Genomic DNA, 19,120 nt, shown 5'->3' on the forward strand with positions numbered 1-19,120 from the left:
CGACACTTTTTCCTGCAATTATGAACACTGGCCGTAATTCATGAGGGAAACGAGGAAGGGATTCTTGCTTATTGTCCAATCAAAAGTGCGTTCAAGTTTAATATTATAATAGAAAAAAAAAAAAGGAAAGGAAGGCAAATCTTACTTGTTTATTAATATTGGGAACATTTCAATCGAAGAGGCAAACTGCTTCCCAAAAAAGTCCATCTTTGTACAACAGTTCTCTACAGCTGACAGTTTTCTTTGCTTTCTTGCCGACAATCCAATATCGCATAAAACACACACACACACACACACACACACACACACACACACACACACACACACACACATACACACTTTAAGCACTTGATTCTTTGTGCGAGGACACATTCGTACCGCCCCTGTGGCCTAATGGATAAGGCATTGGCCTCCTAAGCCAGGGATTGGGGGTTCGAGTCCCCCCAGGGGTTCATTATTTAACCACCCCGAAAGAACCTAGAAGGTGAGGGAACATGAGTGAAACTTTTGAAATGTTGCAAGGCTTTGACACCAAAGAAAGTGATTTTTTTTTTAACGAGTCGATGAAAAGCAAACATACGAAACAAGAGGACACATTAGGAAGTAAAACGAAATCCAGATACAGGGCTGAACAAAGGAGTAAATTTTAGTTTATGGTACAATAGCTAATATCTGGAGAAATGTTTCCCCAGACGATATACGCAGTAGAATGTTAAAACTATTAATATGTTCAAAGCCAGATACGATAAATATGAGACCGAAAAACAGCAAAAGCTCGCTATATGACTTGTGACTCCCCTGATTCCTTTACGATGTTTTAACCGAGCAAATTTAAGGCGAGATCGTAAACATCTTCCAAATCCATTACTTTTTTTCTTTTCTTTCTTTTTTTTCACATTTTCTATCCGCATTGCCGTTTTCTCTCGCGTCTCCCAACACATGTCCGCCTCACCCTCATTCCAGCCACAAAGGTATCATACCGAAAGAAAACCACGAAACCAGAAAAGAAGGGCGGAGGATGGAGGCTCAGTGGATAGCATGTACTAGGTGGGGCAGGAGGAAAAATCGTCCCCCCCCCCGCTTCGTCAGCGCCAAGGAACACGACACCATTGGTTAAAAAATCGAGGAAGTTTCTTGAAGAGAGACGATTCTGATGGGTTACGTTGACGCCGCCTGTGTTCCCTGTAACCTGTGTGCCTCAGGATCGGAGAGTAGCTCTTTTCTTCTTAAGGTGTCTCAGTTCTGGAGGCAGCACGAAGTAGACGCATAAACGGGAAGGGCAGAGTAGAGTAAGAGTTTTCATAATATCGTGAAACTAGTAGCGTTACGTCGGATGAAATAATGTTAAAGACTCAACCAATTGACAAAACAAGGAAACTGTGTTAAATGAAATGCGACGCTCCAATTAAATACTTGAGTGTAACACGGCAATAGTGTTATAAAGCTGATGAAAATGTATTGCCATTGATTCTCAACTTAGTATTGACAAGCAGCGAAAACTATATCAAGTGAAAGACCAAGCGCCATTGAGATGTACGAATCTAACGTATGTGTCACGTTAATACTGAGATATATAAAATGCTAAGTAAAAATTTGATACTGCGTTTACGAAAAAGATGAAATAGAATAAAAAAAAAAAATGTGCATTGACGCAAAACTCACATAAGTGAAAATAACATCCCGGGCTGAAATATGGTACTGGGAATGGAAAAGAACTTGAAAAAACACAATTCATTTGGGCGCCGCGAGCCTGCCATTTCAGAAACGTAGTATAGAAAAAATATAATAAAATAAAATAAACATTTATAGTGGTCTAAAAAATGCTATATTCTTTATCTCCTTACGAAATCTTTGCTTTCTCATTGTGTTCTTACTAAACAATAGAAAGAAGAAAATGTTGTGTATTTTCAAAACGTAATATCATATGAAACGTTTCTATTTTTTATTGCATGAATTAATCAAAGTTGATTATAACCGTAAAACAATACTGCATCATTATATTTTGCATGAATATATTAATAGATCCATGCGATTATTTCAGCGTATATTTGTAGCGACGATGAAATAATATGAAATAACAGTCGCGAGGTGTCCCGGGGAAGCCGCTCACGTTCATGAGGCAGCACCAGAATGTGATGATACACTAATTAATACGACTCATTGGTATGAGTGAACCGTCATGATCACTGAGTTATGTAAGCCTTGATGACAGCAAACAGTAGTGGGAACATGGAAGTGGATGGAAGAAGACGAAGCAGAAACGGAAAGATTGCATTGAAGATGATTTCAGAGGTGTGTGTGTGTGTGTGTGTGTGTGTGTGTGTGTGTAATAATAATAATAATAATAATAATAAACGGTTTATTCTTCAGGCAGTTAACAAACTGAAAATGTCCAGAGGGGGTGGGGAAATACTTAACATTAATCCTAAAGGTAAGTCTAATCTAGAAGGGAAATACTATTGACTGATGGCTCGCACCATGGTGGGAATCGCGCTGAATCTGTACCCGTCCGTGCGCGGCGCCTTTGGGGGCGTTATCTTGTTGTGGTGTCTGGTGGCACGGACCAGGCGAAGCGCGTCAGGCGGCAGCATGTGTCTGAGACGTGGATGATGCAGCAGTCCCCTTCCAAACTTCTCCAGAGCCTCTCGGTGCCTGGTGGATAGTCTGGACAGACTCAGGGTGGTCAGGGCTTCATCATAGGTGGTGTAGGCAGGGCCAAGGATGACCCTGCACGCCCTTTTCTGCACACTCTCCAGCTGTAGCTGTTGAGTGTGTGTGAGGGAGGAGGACCACGAAAGGGAGACATACATGAGTTTGGGGAGGATGAAGGTGAGGTACACCCCCCTTAACTCGTCCGTCGGCGTCCCCAGCGATCTGAGTCTGCGCAGCATGTACAGCCTGTAAGTAGCGGATCTTACGGTGGGTGTCTGTGGGGGGGGATAGGGCTTGAGTGGAGAGAAGGCAGAAAACAGAACTTATGGAAAAATGACTAGTAAAGAATAGCGACCCTTTATGAAAATAGTAGACTCTGCAGTAGTGGGAACATATAAATAGCCCGATGCCTCAGTACCTAATAAGATATTTAATGAAGAAACAATGACCGTGACCTAAATAAATTTTCGCAGTGGCCAGCGGGGATACAGACAAGACTGAGTGAACTTACTGCAAACATGTGCGAACTCCTGCGAGACATACTCACCAAAAGGGAAATTAAGTTGGCCGTGGCGAGCTGTTGTGAAAGCCATTCATTCAGGAATGTGCGCCGCGACTCCCTGATACGGCGACGACTTACCTCAATGATAAAGCTCGTGTCTCACTAAATACATACAACTGTCTCACTTGTTAATGGACAAGTAATTAATTCACATATGTATGATTTTTGGCAACTGACATTATACGGAGCACTAATGCATTAATTATGCAGATATTGCAAGCCTGTAAACGTTTCAGGAGAGTTTTACTGTCTCATGGTGGCCTTGGACTGAGCAGTTTTCAAGATACATATAATTAAAGTGCAAAAAAAAAAAAAAAATAAAAATAAATAAATAAATGAAAATAAATAAATAAATAAATAAATAAATAAAATATCAATATCAATCAAAAGTGATTTCCGTCGAGATCAGCGCCCTACTGTCATATATATTACTATTTTGTGCATTAAAAATATTTCATATCTGAACTTTCCAACAACAAATAATTATTTACAGAACTGTCAAAGACTTGTGAGATAATTCTTAACTTATGATATTTATCATATGTGGGTGCTACAAGGGACACTGGTCAACTCATAACACCACAAAAGTCCTGATTTTCACCTTTAACTAGGCACATATTTTCATTACTACAAATGAGAGACTATCGTCTTTTAAGATATGTTATATTAATTGTTTGAATTAACTTTGAATCTCTCTCTCTCTAATGTAATGAAGCTCCATCAACACACCTCTGTACCACAAAAAAACAGAGTCAAAATTTGTTAATTTGTCACATCAGTTTCCTTTCTTGAATCCCTCACGGCATTCCAGTAATTATTTGGTGTTCTCTACCCTTGCCTTTCATAATTGCTATCCGTTAGTTTTTATAACAGCATGACCCCAACTTCCTGCAGCCACCCTGGACAACAATTGTGTATGTCCTCTCTATTTTATCTACTTTTTAAATGAAACCCTCAGCAATATTCACACTCCTTCATTTAATTTATTAGCATGGCTGGCAAAATTGTTTTCCACCCTCCTGCACCATGGACTTACAAAGCTGATCTTCATGTCTTTTCTTAGCCGATTTCATCAATGTTTTTTTTTCTTTTCTATCATCAGAATCATTCTTCTTACAAGTTTAGATTTTTTTTTTACAAGGTCTTATTTTGGTGATAAATACTCGTACATATCCTGATCCATCCCAAGACGTTGAATAGCATAGAGAGAAGCCCACATAATGTACGTATGACTTCCCCTGCCACTAAATTTCAGTGAATACGCGATTATGGTGAATTAGGGAGAGTGTGACCGCCAGACGAGGTAAAATTCAAGGTCAGAAGTTGATGAATGTTCCGCATTCACTACCACCGGGTTTTCGCTTTCCATCAGTCAAAGCCTGACGTATAGACAATCCTTACAAAATCTGACAGCAGAAAGACGGTCAATAGAGCACAGTACTTGAGACTGAGGGAGAACACCAAGCACAGTGGGAAAGACTCCGGCAAATAACTGATGTAGCAACACACCACCCGCCGCAGCCACTTGGGGATGCACCTTTAATGCGCTGGTGAACCACACACCGCTAAAGTGGCATGATGGATAAATTAAAAAAAGAAAATGAACGAGTAGTGGAACAAATATTTTTCGCCAATACTTTGCTGTTTTTCTTTCACGGTCTTTGTGTCTTTTGTCTCATCTGTTTTTTTTCGTTATCAACCTGCGTGCCTTTTTGTCTGGCTGTTTGTCTATCTGCCTATTTGTGTAGCTGGCTGGCTGGCTGTCAGAGAGAGAGAGAGAGAGAGAGAGAGAGAGAGAGAGAGAGAGAGAGAGAGAGAGAGAGAGAGAGAGAGAGAGAGAGAGAGAGAGAGAGAGAGCACTAACACGAAAAATAATCATTACACTTTAAAAATGTTTTTTTTACTAATAGTTATAATTTCAACCCAGATATACACGTCTCTCTCTCTCTCTCTCTCTCTCTCTCTCTCTCTCTCTCTCTCTCTCTCTCTCTCTCTCTCTCTCTCTCTCTCTCTCAATGATCCTTAAAAATATTTTACCAAAGTTTCAAGCGTGACATTAACGAATCCAGGAAGTATTTTTTTCTTTTTTTTTTCTTTTACGCCGGGATTGACTGACGCGATAATTAAATTTTACGTGCATGACACCGCAAAATACAAGGTCACGTGATGTTTGACGCACACCACGTCACACCCACGGGGGACAGAAAAAAAAAAAAAAAACAGGTAGAACACCACCACCGGCAATACACGGCAGAGAAGGGAAAAAAAAATTGAATATCTCTACACAATACGAATTTAGAGATCAAGAAGAAACTTGAAATATCAAGAACAATTATATATATATATATATATATATATATATATATATATATATATATATATATATATATATATATATATATATATATATATATATATATATATATATATATATATATATATATATATATATATATATATATATATATATATATATATATATATATATATATATATATATATATATATATATATATATGTTATTGTTTTTGATATTTTTAAGTTTCTTCTTTATCTCTAAATTCGTACTGTGTTGAGATGTTCACTTTTTCTCTTTTTTTTTTTTTCTTCTCTGCCGTGTATTGGTGGTGGTCGTGTTCTAAAGAAATTCAATATCTCAGCACAATACAAATTTAGAGATCAAGAAGAAACTTATAACAGCAAAAAACAATAATATATATATATATATATATATATATATATATATATATATATATATATATATATATATATATATATATATATATATATATATATATATATATATATATACTCGTATGTATATATATATATATATATATATATATATATATATATATATATATATATATATATATATATATATATATATATATATATATATATATATATATATATATACACGAAAGCAAATATTCAAATATAGATATACAAAAAAATGGAGCCAGGAAAAAAATACAGATTCAGAGATAAAAGAATAATTCAATATAGCTAACAGAAAAAAAGAAAAGGCTTCGTGCTGACAAAAAATATTCAAAGGACGGGAGAAAGAAAATGGATTACCTTACGACCAGCAAAATATTCAACCTATGTAAGGGGCTTTGGGTCTTCAAGAAGGGATGCCCTGTATGTGGACAGGAAAGTAATGGATCTGAATCAGGACGGAAAACGACACGAGGCCCAAGGAGAGAGGGAAGGACTGCATAAGAGACTACCAGAGAGAGAGAGAGAGAGAGAGAGAGAGAGAGAGAGAGAGAGATGAGTGAAGTAGGCAACACAGCCCTTTAGAGAAGACTTTTGAGGATCACTGACCCTTGTAAATTTGGGAAAAGCTAAAGAAGAATGGGGAAGAAGAAGAGAAAGAAAAAAAAAAGACGAAAAGGAAAATGTTCACAAGTTTTTAACTTGCTTGTATGTTTGTTGCAGTGATGTAGGGTTACCCATGGAGTGCTCATAGAGCTGCAGATGGTGCCAGAGAAACACAGATGTAGTAAGTTACCGTATATTATCAAATACTGAGGAGAGCCAGTCCGCCGAGTCTGGGCCCGAGGCCACGAGGGACGGGCAGGACCCCGGTTAGCTACCCGGGTAGTAGAATACAGAGTATCCTGGCGGGTATCCGGGACAAACCTTAGATTGTCGGTTATTATTCACGGGCATTTTTTTTTCTTACAATAATAAGGCAAGCAGTCGGGTCTGCAGTACGGATATGCGTACCATATCACCATATTTCATTAATGGAATATAGTGATAACGGTGGAAATAATTATAGTATAAGGCAAGCAATGGAGTCTAGAGTATAGATATTCTTACTGGTGTGCAACTGTTAATGAAATATGGTGATAATGATCGAAATATTTCCTTTACGTTGGCAGACAGTGGCCAATGTCCAATAACAGAGAGTCAGAGACGTCCTGCAGAAATACATCATACCCTAATTGGTTGATGAATAGTGACGACACAGCCAAGGCTATATAATACTGGTGCACAGCCCCTCCCAACTCAGTTGCGGTCCAGAGAGCTTACAGAGGTGGAATCTGTGATATTCTTCATTATGGTCATATGCTAATAAAACCGTTTAAAGTAACAACTAAATTTATTTTCCATAATAAACTATAATTCTTCTCTTTGCAAAATTTGAGTTTTGTCATATATATTAATTCACTCACTTTTATAGGGAACGTACAGCAGGCATACTCTTGCTTGATTAACCCCTATTTTGTGGTATATATATATATATATATATATATATATATATATATATATATATATATATATATATATATATATATATATATATATATATATATATATATATATATATATATATATATATATATAGGAAGGACACTGGTCAAGGGTAACAAAAATCCAATAAATAAAAAAAAAAAAGAAAGCCCTCTGCGATGCCAGTCCCATAAAAGGGTCCAAAGGGGTAGTCAAAAAATGAAGGATAAGTGTCTTCAAACCTCCCTCTTGAAGGAATTCAAGTCGTAGGAAGGTGGAAATACAGAAACAGGCAGGGAGTTCCAGAGTATATAATTGTTTTAAGCTCTCCATAATGTCATCGAAGAGAGGGAGAAAAGCAGCAGTGTGGAATTGTTTCCATGATTGAGTATTTTCTTTTTTGTAATTCAATTATATGCATTTATGATGTAGATGTATAAGGCAAACCATATATTAATGAACATATATAGCATGATTTCATCACAAATAAAGAAAAAAAGATGTTTCATTGAAAAAAAAAGCCCGATGTAATTTTGTGGAACAATAACAACCCCACGAAAATTAGCTTTATTCCTGCTGTCAATATGCTACTATATACACTACACAGTATAACCCACCCAGTCAATCACAGGAAGGTCGCTACTCGTACCTACTTCGAGAGAGACGTACGCTCTAGGTACCCGCCTACCCAGTTGTCACTCGCTGATACTTACTCCGACACACCCTGTCGGTAATCATCCCAACTTTGGTCCCGGGATCACCGCGCGCTGGCGGGTATGTGTTCCTGATGGATATCGGGTATATATCCATGTACTGGTTCTAGCTAACTCGAGTAGGGCCAGTCGGGTACCCGAACCCGCGAATACTTGAAATTCCGTACTTTGCCCAATAATGAATAAACCAGGAAATATCACTGGATACCTCAAACAGGGAGGAATGACTTTGCTATGCTATATAAATTGCAAAAATAACACTGGATTGGAGTACTACATGAATAACGCACATGCCAATGATGCGAAGACTGACAGCTGAGAAGTCCAAAGTCTTGAAGCGACGAGAACAGTAGCAGTGAAGCAGTCGAGATTCAGTATTGAAGCGAAGACTGATGGCTGAGAAATCCAAAGTCTTGAAGCGACGAGAACAGTAGCACTGAGGCAGTCGAGATCAAGTATTGAAGCGAAGACTGATGGCTGAGAAGTCTAAAGTCTTGAACGGGCAGGAACAACAGCACCGAAACAATCGATATGCGTCTGTCTGATACGGACTGACAGCATAAAGAGTCCAGTCTTGAAACGACAGGAACAGCAGCTATAGCAGGCGAGATGAGTCTCTATGATGCGGACTGACGACTTGAAGAGTCCAGTCTTGAAACGACAGGAACAGCAGCTATAGCAGGCGAGATGCATCTGTCTTGAAGCAAAGACTTGACGGCCTGAAGAGTCGTGCGAGAACACAGGCTGAAGGGCAGGCAGGCAGGAGAAATCTTGACAGAGGCCTTGAAGCAGCTGAAGAAGGCACCATCGACATGGTAGCGTAGCAATAGCAGGTAGCCCAGAAGAACGGCCAAGGCAGCAACAGGGGCTGGAGTAGCTAGCAAGCAGGCAAGGTAGGTGGGCAAGAGACAGGCACCCGCCGCTACCACCATATGTACTAGTTTTAACTTTTTGTATTCTTTTTTTGTTGGTTGTAGGGTTGCCCATGGAGTGCTCAGGGTGCAGCAGAGGCTACCAGGGAAACACAGATATACAAAGGCTACCGTATATTAATATAATATGTGGTGTACAAGAGCTCCAAGCCATCGAGTCTGGTCCCAAGGCCACCCAAGACTCGACTCGAACCAAGGACTCGGACTGAGGAGGAAGCAAGGCGCGCAGGAGACGCCACAGAGAAATCCCGCCAAAACATGAGGGGGACGAGAAGTGTGTTGCATGAATGACAGCACTATTATAAGCAGAAAAGGAAAACAAAAGAAAATAACGAGGACAAGAAGAATATGAACAACATCAACAACAACAACAACAACAAGTAGTAGCAGTGCCATGGGAGAAACAACAACAACAACAACAACAACAAGAAAGCCACCATCAATACCACCAACACCACCACCACCTCCACCAACGACAGAAGAGCCTACGACCACCATCTACTTGCACCATGCCATTATACACCAAGAGACAGATTCAGCAGCTTCAACGCTTCCCAACAGCAGAGGCAATAACGAGCCGGAACGTCCTTCAGATGCTTACCTTTCACGGGGAATCCTATAGGAGAGGCAGAAGATAAATTATTCATATTCGTCACTGTCACCAGATGCGCAGTTTTTTCTTCCTTTTTTATATACTGACACGGAAATTATTAACGCTGACCAAGCAATGTTCAAATATCTTTTTTTTTCCTACGCGTGTGTGGAAGAGCACAGTGCATGGAAGATTTACGACTTAGTCTCCGGTAATCGTATATTTCCTTGAAAATTAATTGTGACAGCAGATGTAGCCTGACAACTGAAAAAAAAAATGTCAGAGAGAGAGAGAGAGAGAGAGAGAGAGAGAGAGAGAGAGAGAGAGAGAGAGAGAGAGAGAGAGAGAGAGAGCATCAGAATACTCACTCTCTCTCTCTCTCTCTCTCTCTCTCTCTCTCTCTCTCTCTCTCTCTCTCTCTCTCTCTCTCTCTCTCTTTCAAAAACAATTACACACACACAATAATTACAATAAGGAGAACAGACACTCAGACACTCAGACACTAAACTCTTCATTGTAACACTTAGAACTGTCCTCCCTGCATTACAATAAGACCCTAATCGTCATGACCAGAAACAGCAATCACAGAAAGGAGGAGAAGAAAAAGAAGAAGAAGAAGAAGAAGAAAAAAAGTAACGTAGGAGTTTCAAGGAGCCACAAGACCAAGACAGGCAGTGCCATTCGCCTCCTTTACTGCTTCCTCGGGGCATTAAGACGTCAACAAAAGCCCTTTCAGGTAACAAAGACTCACACGTATCAGGTTCGCGTAAAAGGAGGCTTTGATTTCACGGCCAAAGACACCATTAGTTTTCACCTGCACGAGCGAGGCAGAAAGGGCGGTATTGTCTGCCGGTCAGCTAAAGACGGACTCCACTTTCCGATGACCTCCCTCGCCTCTTCCTTTTTCTCTTAATACTTACACAACTCAAAGCCGGAAATGAAGGGACGGGAGGGAAAACAAAAAAAGATTATGAGAGGAGAGGAGAGGAGAGGAGAGAGGAGAGGAGAGGAGAGAAGAGAGAAAGAAGGGGAAGTAGAGAAGAGAGGAAAAGTAAAGACAGAAAACATGAGTAGATTGATAAGAGGAGGGGATGGAAGAGAAATGGATATGGAAAGAAATGAAAGAATGGGAGAGAAGGACGGAAAGAAGAAGGAAAGAGAATGAGAAAGATGACAAGGCAAAGAATGGAGGCAAAAATATGAAAGGAGAAAAAGATACCGAGAATTAACATTAACAAAACACACCAGAGGAGGAAAAGGAAGAAGAAAAAGAAGAAGGAAAGATAAGAATATGACGAGAGACTTTCCAGCAGACTCCATAATTTCCCAAGAGGGACGAGAGACGGAAGGAAGCAAAAATCTGCTGCATCTACACTCACCTGCTAAAACCGAGAAAGGAGCACGACGCAACACAAAAAGAACCTGCACTACCACAAACCTTAACCTACAGTCCTGCTTTCTACACCAGCGTGACCCAGCACGTACAAAAAAAAAAAGACTGGACAAGGAAAAACATATCACGCGAATCACATCACTCATCCACTTCGTACCCATTGTGTTATGGCATGTTTTCCCTTGCTTTTTTTTTGTAGCGTGGACTTAGTGCTGGCTGTCGAGGTGGCGAGGGAGGAGGAGCAGCAGGAGGACAAGAATGAGGAGGAAGGAGACAGGGAGACAGTGAACACTACAGGGAGGAGAGAAAAGGAAAAATAAAGAGGGAGAGTCAGGCCATATCAGCTGACTTGATTCTCACATGTATGTCCTTCACGATTCAAGGCTAGAAATGGAATGGAGCTGAAAAAAAAAGAAAAAAAAACATTACATAGGAAAGTTCAAGTAGATTACAGAACACGCCGAGAAAAGTTAGGGATGTAAGAGCCAAAGGGACAAGGCTTTCTCTCTTTGTGGCGTAACCTTATCAACAGCCTCCCTCTTTCCTCCTTTACCACGGTCCCCCACCCCCACCATCCCGACCCCTGAAGGAGGATGAGGAGGAGGAGAGAGGGAGGGAGGGCGAGAACATGGAGCTATTTTCAGGACACCCACCATCAGATAACATGACCATTTTCTTGGGTAAAGTTACGCGGGTCTTTGTGTGTGATATATTTCTCCCCTCAAATTGCGCTACGGATATACGGGAAATGTATGGTGGAGAAGGCGGGCTAGGGTAGCGTGTGGTGTGGTGTGTGTGTGTGTGTGTGTGTGTGTGTGTGTGTGTGTGTGTGTGTCTGTGTGTGTTTACCGAGATAACGTGACCCCTTGTGTGTGTGTGTGTGTGTGTGTGTGTGTGTGTGTGTTTTATTTACTGACTCGTGTATACGGTAACACACACACACACACACACACACACACACACACACAGTAACGATAAAAATATAAACATATATAAACATTGCCATTCCCATAAGACGCGGTTACTGAGAAGGGTAAGGGGGAGAGAGAAAATGACTCCCCACGCTCAACACCACAACATTCAAAAACGTCACCACCATCACCACCACCACCACCACCACCACCACTGCCTAGAGCTCGTCACTGGCCGCAGAAAAAGAAGCTGGCAATGAAAGTTTTATTTGGCCAAGTCTGAGCAGAATGGAAAGGTGTGTGTGTGTGTGTGTGTCTGTGTGTGTGTGTGTGTGTGTGTGTGTGTGTTTCAGTCTATTTAGTTCACTCAAGCTACGTAAACTCGTTTCGTCTGCAGATATCCTTACTAGTTAATTATGTTATTCAATTATTTTTCGTTTCATGTGCTTTACTGGTACATCATCTCCCGTCCTTACCTATTTCCAAGCCTCAATACTGCTTATTCTGGAAAGGATGTATATTTCGTTTTGTCTTTTAAGCATTTGGTGTTTCTTATTTCGTATGCATGCCCTCCTCTGCTCCCCCATCATGTCTCATCAGCAGCTTCTCTCTACCCAATCGTTCCAGTCCCTGTCCTACTTTGAACACCGTGATTAAATTGCCTCTCTTTTCTCTCTCCGATACTCTCCCCTTCCCATAAAACAACACGGGTTTTTCACGCCCCCCTGCTCTCTTTCCACACGTTGCACCATTGTGATTCCGCTTCTCACCTCCTCTGAACTGTTTTTGAGTATTTTAAAATGAGGTGATCACGACGTAACCTTTCTAAACCTTCCGTCCAGAAGAGGCCTGGATAGACATGCAGAGGTCCCTGAGCACCTTCCATGTTGAGTTTCCCTACATTAGAATTATATAATGTTGAAAACATAGTGGAAGGCATTCATGAGGTTTGAAGATGGCGAGTTCCAAGTTACCACATCATAAGACAAAAGAAAAAATAATAGTAACCTTATTGCAGCAAGATTTCTCACCCTACTGAAAACAACAACAACAACAACAGTAATAATAATAATAATAATAATAATAATAATAATAATAATAATAATAATAATAATAATAATAATAATAATAATAATAATAATAACAATAATAATAATAATGATAATAATAATAATAATAATAATAATAATAATAATAATAATAATAATAATAATAATGATGAATCCCACTTAAAATCTTATTGATATTCAAGATCATCTTTTGACCCATTTAGCTATTACCGCTGTTCTCTTCAATCTTATTTCTTTTATAGTCTAGTAATAAGTCAAGCTATAACATTTAAGCTGAAATCTGAAGCAGTGACATGATTCATGCGCCAGCTGTTTTAAAGACGAGGCGCTACATTCCGGCAAAAGTCACAGCAAAGTGTGGAACCATTTGTGATAATGAGGAGTACTGAGTCTAGGGAGGCATGGAATGTGAAGAACTGGGCTTCTTAAAGTTAGGGATCAGTTGTATAGAATTATTGCCGTGTTTCGTGCCTCCCCAATCCAACAACTTTTTCCTTCTGCCACGGTACGGGAGGTGTTTACAGCAGGACGGAGCGAGGACCTGTCGTAAACCAATGCAAGGCCGCTACCTCTGCTCCCACGTCTTACTCCCACGTCTTACTCCCACGCTTTACTCCCACGTCTTACTGCCCAGCCCACCCACCACTACTCCATCACCGTCTCCGCGCCGCAAATGGAATGGTGCTGCCTCGCCTCACTGCTACTTTGGGCGAGATGAGAAAACAACAAAAACGGGTCCAGACGGAGGTACTGCGCCACAAAGACTTGCAAGGTGCGGGGTGACAGAGTAGAAGAGTGATAGAGAGCCCGCAGAGAATAAGTAAAAGAGAACCGTTTTGCCCCAGCGACTCGCCTCTCCTCACAGTATCCTGTCCCGCCCCGATCCACACGCCTCCGAATACCAACAATAAATGTATGCTAATAACAATTTTTCTCCTTCTGGCTGCTCAACATTTGAGCGAATTCCTTCCTCCTCAACGAGTGATATCCAGCAGCTCTGAGTTGTTGTTGTTGTTGGTGGTGGTGGTGGTTGTGGTGGTTGTGGTGATGATGGTAGTTCTGGTGGTGGTGGTGGTGGTGGTGGTGGTGGTGGCGGCGGCGGTGGTTGTGGTGGTTATGGTGTTTCTGATGGATGTGGTGGTGGTTCTGGGGATGGTGGTCGCGGTTCTGATGGTGGTGGTAGTGGTGGTGGTGGTGGTGGTGATGGTGGGTGTCTTCTTTCACTTTTCAATTAGACTACAGTAACGAAGCTTAAGATAAAACTCAATACAGGGGCGTGGCGATGACGAACAGACATCATTGAGACGACTGTTCCTTTACCATCACTGTCACAACAACTTTTCTTTTAACTAGTCCTTCGGTTCTCCCCTTTAACTCCTCCCACCGCCCAGAATGGCCACTTTCCCCACACTCCACAATTTGTTTTTATCCTCAGCCTTCCTACACTTGACACTCACTATTCCCGCGTCGAAATTTTCCTGCACATGACATTTCGCTTCTTCTGACTGTCCTATGTGATGGATTTTTTTCCCCGACCAACTGTAAGAAAAACACTTCACAACTTTTTGCTTACTGTATCATATCCAGTTTTTTTTTTACCCAACGCTTGACACAAACCTAGAAAGAGAAAGTGTTTTTTTTTTTCCAGGAAGGGAGAGCTGGTGGCAGTGCATGGCCGGGCGTTGGATGAGGTAAGAGGAAAGAGAAGTGACAGGACAGGAAGGGGATGAGAAGGGAACGGAAGTGGCTGGAAGGAGAGATGGGTGCTGGGGAAGCGGTTTGCAGAAATTGGTGATGAAGCGGTGTCCACAGGTGTTAGGGCAGGGCAGCACGGCGAGGCGTCTAAGAGAATGAGTGTGTCAGGTAGGAGAATTAAAAAAAAAAAAAAAAATAAATAAATAAAAAATAAAAATAAATAAATAAATAAACAAATAAAAAGTTTCGTGTTAGGATGCCGTGTCATTAAAAATTCAGCCTTCGTCTTTACTTTCCTTACTTTAAGCTGCAGATCAGATTAGGTAGTTTATCACGAACAGTCTTTTGGATGTGTTGTTTCTTATTCCTTTGTGTTCCTTTATGTTCTTGTGGCATTGATACCAAGCCTCTTTAAGGGACGATCATTCATGGTTGCTCTACATTACTTCCCGTTAGTGAAAGTTTTGTTTTCCATGAAGACAAAACTCGTGCCCATTAAACACTACATTTCTTCTCAGCAAAGTTTTATAATTTCTTAGTTAGTCTCTCAAGCAGCATGTTTCCCCGACAGCGATCAGTGCAGGACATTATATAGTGTCAACGTATTCCCAGTTCAAAGGTGTTACACACGACTCGACCAGTGTTGCTGCTGATGGCTTATTACGGTAATTCATCAACTGTTCTCACTACAAGGTTCTCCCTAACATGCTTTTCTTTAGCCTTTCATAATTGGTAAAGGAATAAGATGTCGAGGCGTCTGGCGGCAACTGGGTGGTCCTGCTTTTGCATTACAACGCGGAATTACGAGCAAATTCAATTGTTCGCTTTACCGTGACTTGAATACGAATTGCAGTATGTGTGGCGCGTCACGTGGTCTTTACAAGGACGTTTATAAAGGATATAATAATGCTTCATCAGTAGTCTATAATTGGTTTGAGGGAACAAAATCATAAAATGTATATGTCAGAGAAAAATCAAATACGTAGAAGTAAGCCTTTCATGAGCAGTATTAATCCCTCATTCAGGCCATCTGCCGTCTCTCGAGTATTGGCCCCCTTCCCTTGCCACCCGTCAGGACCTACCGCCCTCGCCCCGCCAGCCTCTTCCTCCTTCTCCTTTAGGTTCTCGCCCTGCGCTATATTTCTCTTACAAATACTACGTATTTACTAACTTTATTTTTATTTTTTTAGTTCTAAAACCTTAAGCCTTTAGGACATTAATAAAAATGGCTTGGGAAATATTCAGCAAAGCGAAACACTTGCGTCTACCGGATTCAGGATCTGACTGACAAGTCCCTAATCTGATTCAATCCGGCCCGGAAAGTCACATCCGATGGATTTCCATACAGTATTCCGATCCCAGCCGAACACTGCACTTGCTTACCAAAGCAAGGCCAGGAATATATATATATATATATATATATATATATATATATATATATATATATATATATATATATATATATATATATATATATATATATATATATATATATATGAACGTGACATCTGTTGAGAGTGTCTTTCCTGTCTCTCTCTCTCTCTCTCTCTCTCTCTCTCTCTCTCTCTCTCTCTCTCTCTCTCTCTCTCTCTCTCTCAAACAATCTTAAGAAAGTTCAGTGAAGTGAAAAAACAAATACAACACGTAGCATTACTGAGAGAGAGAGAGAGAGAGAGAGAGAGAGAGAGAGAGAGAGAGAGAGAGAGAGAGAGAGAGAGAGAGAGAGAGGGAGAGAGAGAGAGAGAGAGAGAAATACATACGTACGTACGTACATACATACATACATACAGGTTGTCCCGCGAGTTAAGGTACATAATTCAGGATCTGGTAGTTCAAGTAATTCTGAGTCGAAAATATTTTATATACATATGCTGTGTTTTGTTTTCTTTTGCGAGAAATTAACATGTAATTTTTGTGTTGTGTTGTGTATTTTCTTCACTGACACACAAAAATTTAATCTGCCATTTGCTGTTTCCTGTAAGGCTTTTTGTGTAGATTGTACACACACACACAAAAAAAAATATCGCTTAATGCCGCCCGGCGCCACTCGAGTAGGTAACGAGCCGAGGAGGGAAGGAAGGAAGGTGGAGGCCCACCAAGGCGAGCGGTTCCCACAACGCACAAGTTACACGTTAATTTCTCGCAAATTAAAGCAAAACACAGCATATGTGTATAAGGTATTTTCGACTTTGAATTACTTGAACTATCAAATCCCGAAGTATGTGCCTTAACTCGCAGGACACCCTATACATACATGCTTAAAGACAGGCAGGCACAGACAGACATACACGGATCACAGATAACTGGACTGACAGACAGACAAACAGACAGCCTGCTTGGTAAACAGAAACAGATAAATGTGAATGACGTAAGTGTTTTAAATTATGGACCAGAAACTTGAAAGCCTCCCACACAGGCCTCAACTTAAACTTTGGAAGGCTCAAAGCGAAATGGAAAAAGAAAAAGTGACGTTACCACACCACGGAAACAAGGAAAGACTGAAGACTAGCACGGCTTTGTTAACAAACTTAAGTTGACAACAGACGAACAGCCAAAATGGGCGGAATGACAACTTTGAGACAAATAATAAAAAAATAAAAAAATAAAAAAACGCAGTGAAAACAGAACAAGATGGAAGATGGAATATAACTTTGGTAGAAAGACAGATGAATATTGATTACCGAAGGCTGAGCGAGACTAGTGCTGCCCGTGACGTGCGATGGCTGCCTATGAGGTAAATGTGGACTGAAAGTAAAAGGAATGTAACGACAGGAACAGAATTAGTACCCAGGCGTGGAGTGAGTGTCATGAGGAGGTGCATCTCATATAATAAGATATGGTTATAAAAACAGAAACAGATGTTACACCATGAAAAGTAAACACTAATAAAAATAAAAACGTTTCTATGAGAGATTAAAGATTATGATGGCAATGTATTATCAATTATCGTTTGCGTGTGTGTGTGTGTGTGTGTGTGTGTGTGTGTGTGTGTGTGTGTGTGTGTGTGTGCAATACATACACACACACACACACACACACACACACATACCGCACTTGCTATTATTAATGAGACAAAAAAAAAGCTACATATATATATATATATATATATATATATATATATATATATATATATATATATATATATATATATATATATATATATATATATATATATATATATATATATATGTATGTAGCTTTTTTTGTCTCGTCATTAATAATAGCAAGTGCGGCACAAACTTTGGTTCCCCTGAACTCATATCCGAAACAGGAACTAACTTGGTGCCGAGTCTTAATTAATGGGCAGGTAAAGTGGAGGGAAAGGGGGAGGGGGAGAGCAGGAGGGGAACAGAGAGAATGAGATGAGATGTGAGGGGAAATATGGGCCAGGAAGGGAGACGGGAATGGGTAGGGACGGGGTAATGTGGCGCAGGGAAGAGGTTTCATGTGGGTTACATGTTAACGTGTGGCAGAGGCCGACGGGACAGGGAGACGGATCTTTATGACGCAGTAGGAAGGTAAGACAGGATGACAGGGCAAGATGACAGGTAGGTGACAGGGTAGGTGACGGGGTAGGATGACAGGGTAGGGTGACGGGAGTGGGTGACAGGGCAGGGTGACGGGCAGGGTGACGGGGCAGGCAGATGTAGCGTGGCGGCGCATCCAGGCGGTGGTCAGGGTTGGCCACCGCTGCTTCCCGGCCCGTCGCTCACCAAGGTCGACGCTGTAATGGCCCACGCGGCACTAACTCAATGCGCGCCTCCCGATTCAATAAACTCAGCTCGCAGCTTCTGTACCTGAGCTGACTGCCTGCCTGCCTCTCCCGGCTCCCTAAGTAACATCGGGAAGGTTGTTGTTGTTGTTGTTGTTATTGTTGTTGTTGTTGTTGTTGTTGTTGTAGTTGTTGCTGCTGATGCTGCTGCTGCTGCTGCTGGCTGCTGCTGCTGTCATTGTTCTTGCCGTACTTTTGTTTTATCATGTGCATATCATCATTGTCATACTTTGAATCTTTGTCTAAAATGTCTCTCTCTCTCTCTCTCTCTCTCTCTCTCTCTCTCTATCTCTCTCTCTCTCTCTCTCTCTCTCTCTCTCTCTCTCTCTCTCTCTCTCTCTCTCTCTCTCTCTCTCTCTCTCTCTCTCATTTTCAAAATTAGCAGATGCATCACTTTGGCACAAATAAAATCACGTATATACTATAGAAGCTTCCCCTGCAGCAGAAAAACAAAATTAATTTTGTCCTGGTCTTCCTCCACCTTTTCCCTCTTCCTGTTCCTCTTCCTCCGCTGAGAGTCCTTATCTATACTTTTAAAAGGAAAGTGTTCCAACTTCTTTTTCGCTTTCTTTGTCAAACTACC

At 40.8% G+C, this 19,120-nt stretch overlaps 1 non-coding gene across 1 annotated transcript; it reads left to right on the forward strand.

Annotated features, from left to right (window-relative positions):
- The first annotated feature begins 379 nt into the window (after positions 1-379).
- On the forward strand, positions 380-452 carry Trnar-ccu (transfer RNA arginine (anticodon CCU)). Its single transcript has one exon. It is a non-coding gene; the product is annotated as a tRNA-Arg (tRNA).
- Positions 453-19,120: the final 18,668 nt, after the last annotated feature.

The sequence above is a fragment of the Scylla paramamosain genome, chromosome 15 (genome assembly GCF_035594125.1).
Source record: "Scylla paramamosain isolate STU-SP2022 chromosome 15, ASM3559412v1, whole genome shotgun sequence".
Classification (NCBI taxonomy): Eukaryota; Metazoa; Arthropoda; class Malacostraca; order Decapoda; family Portunidae; genus Scylla; species Scylla paramamosain.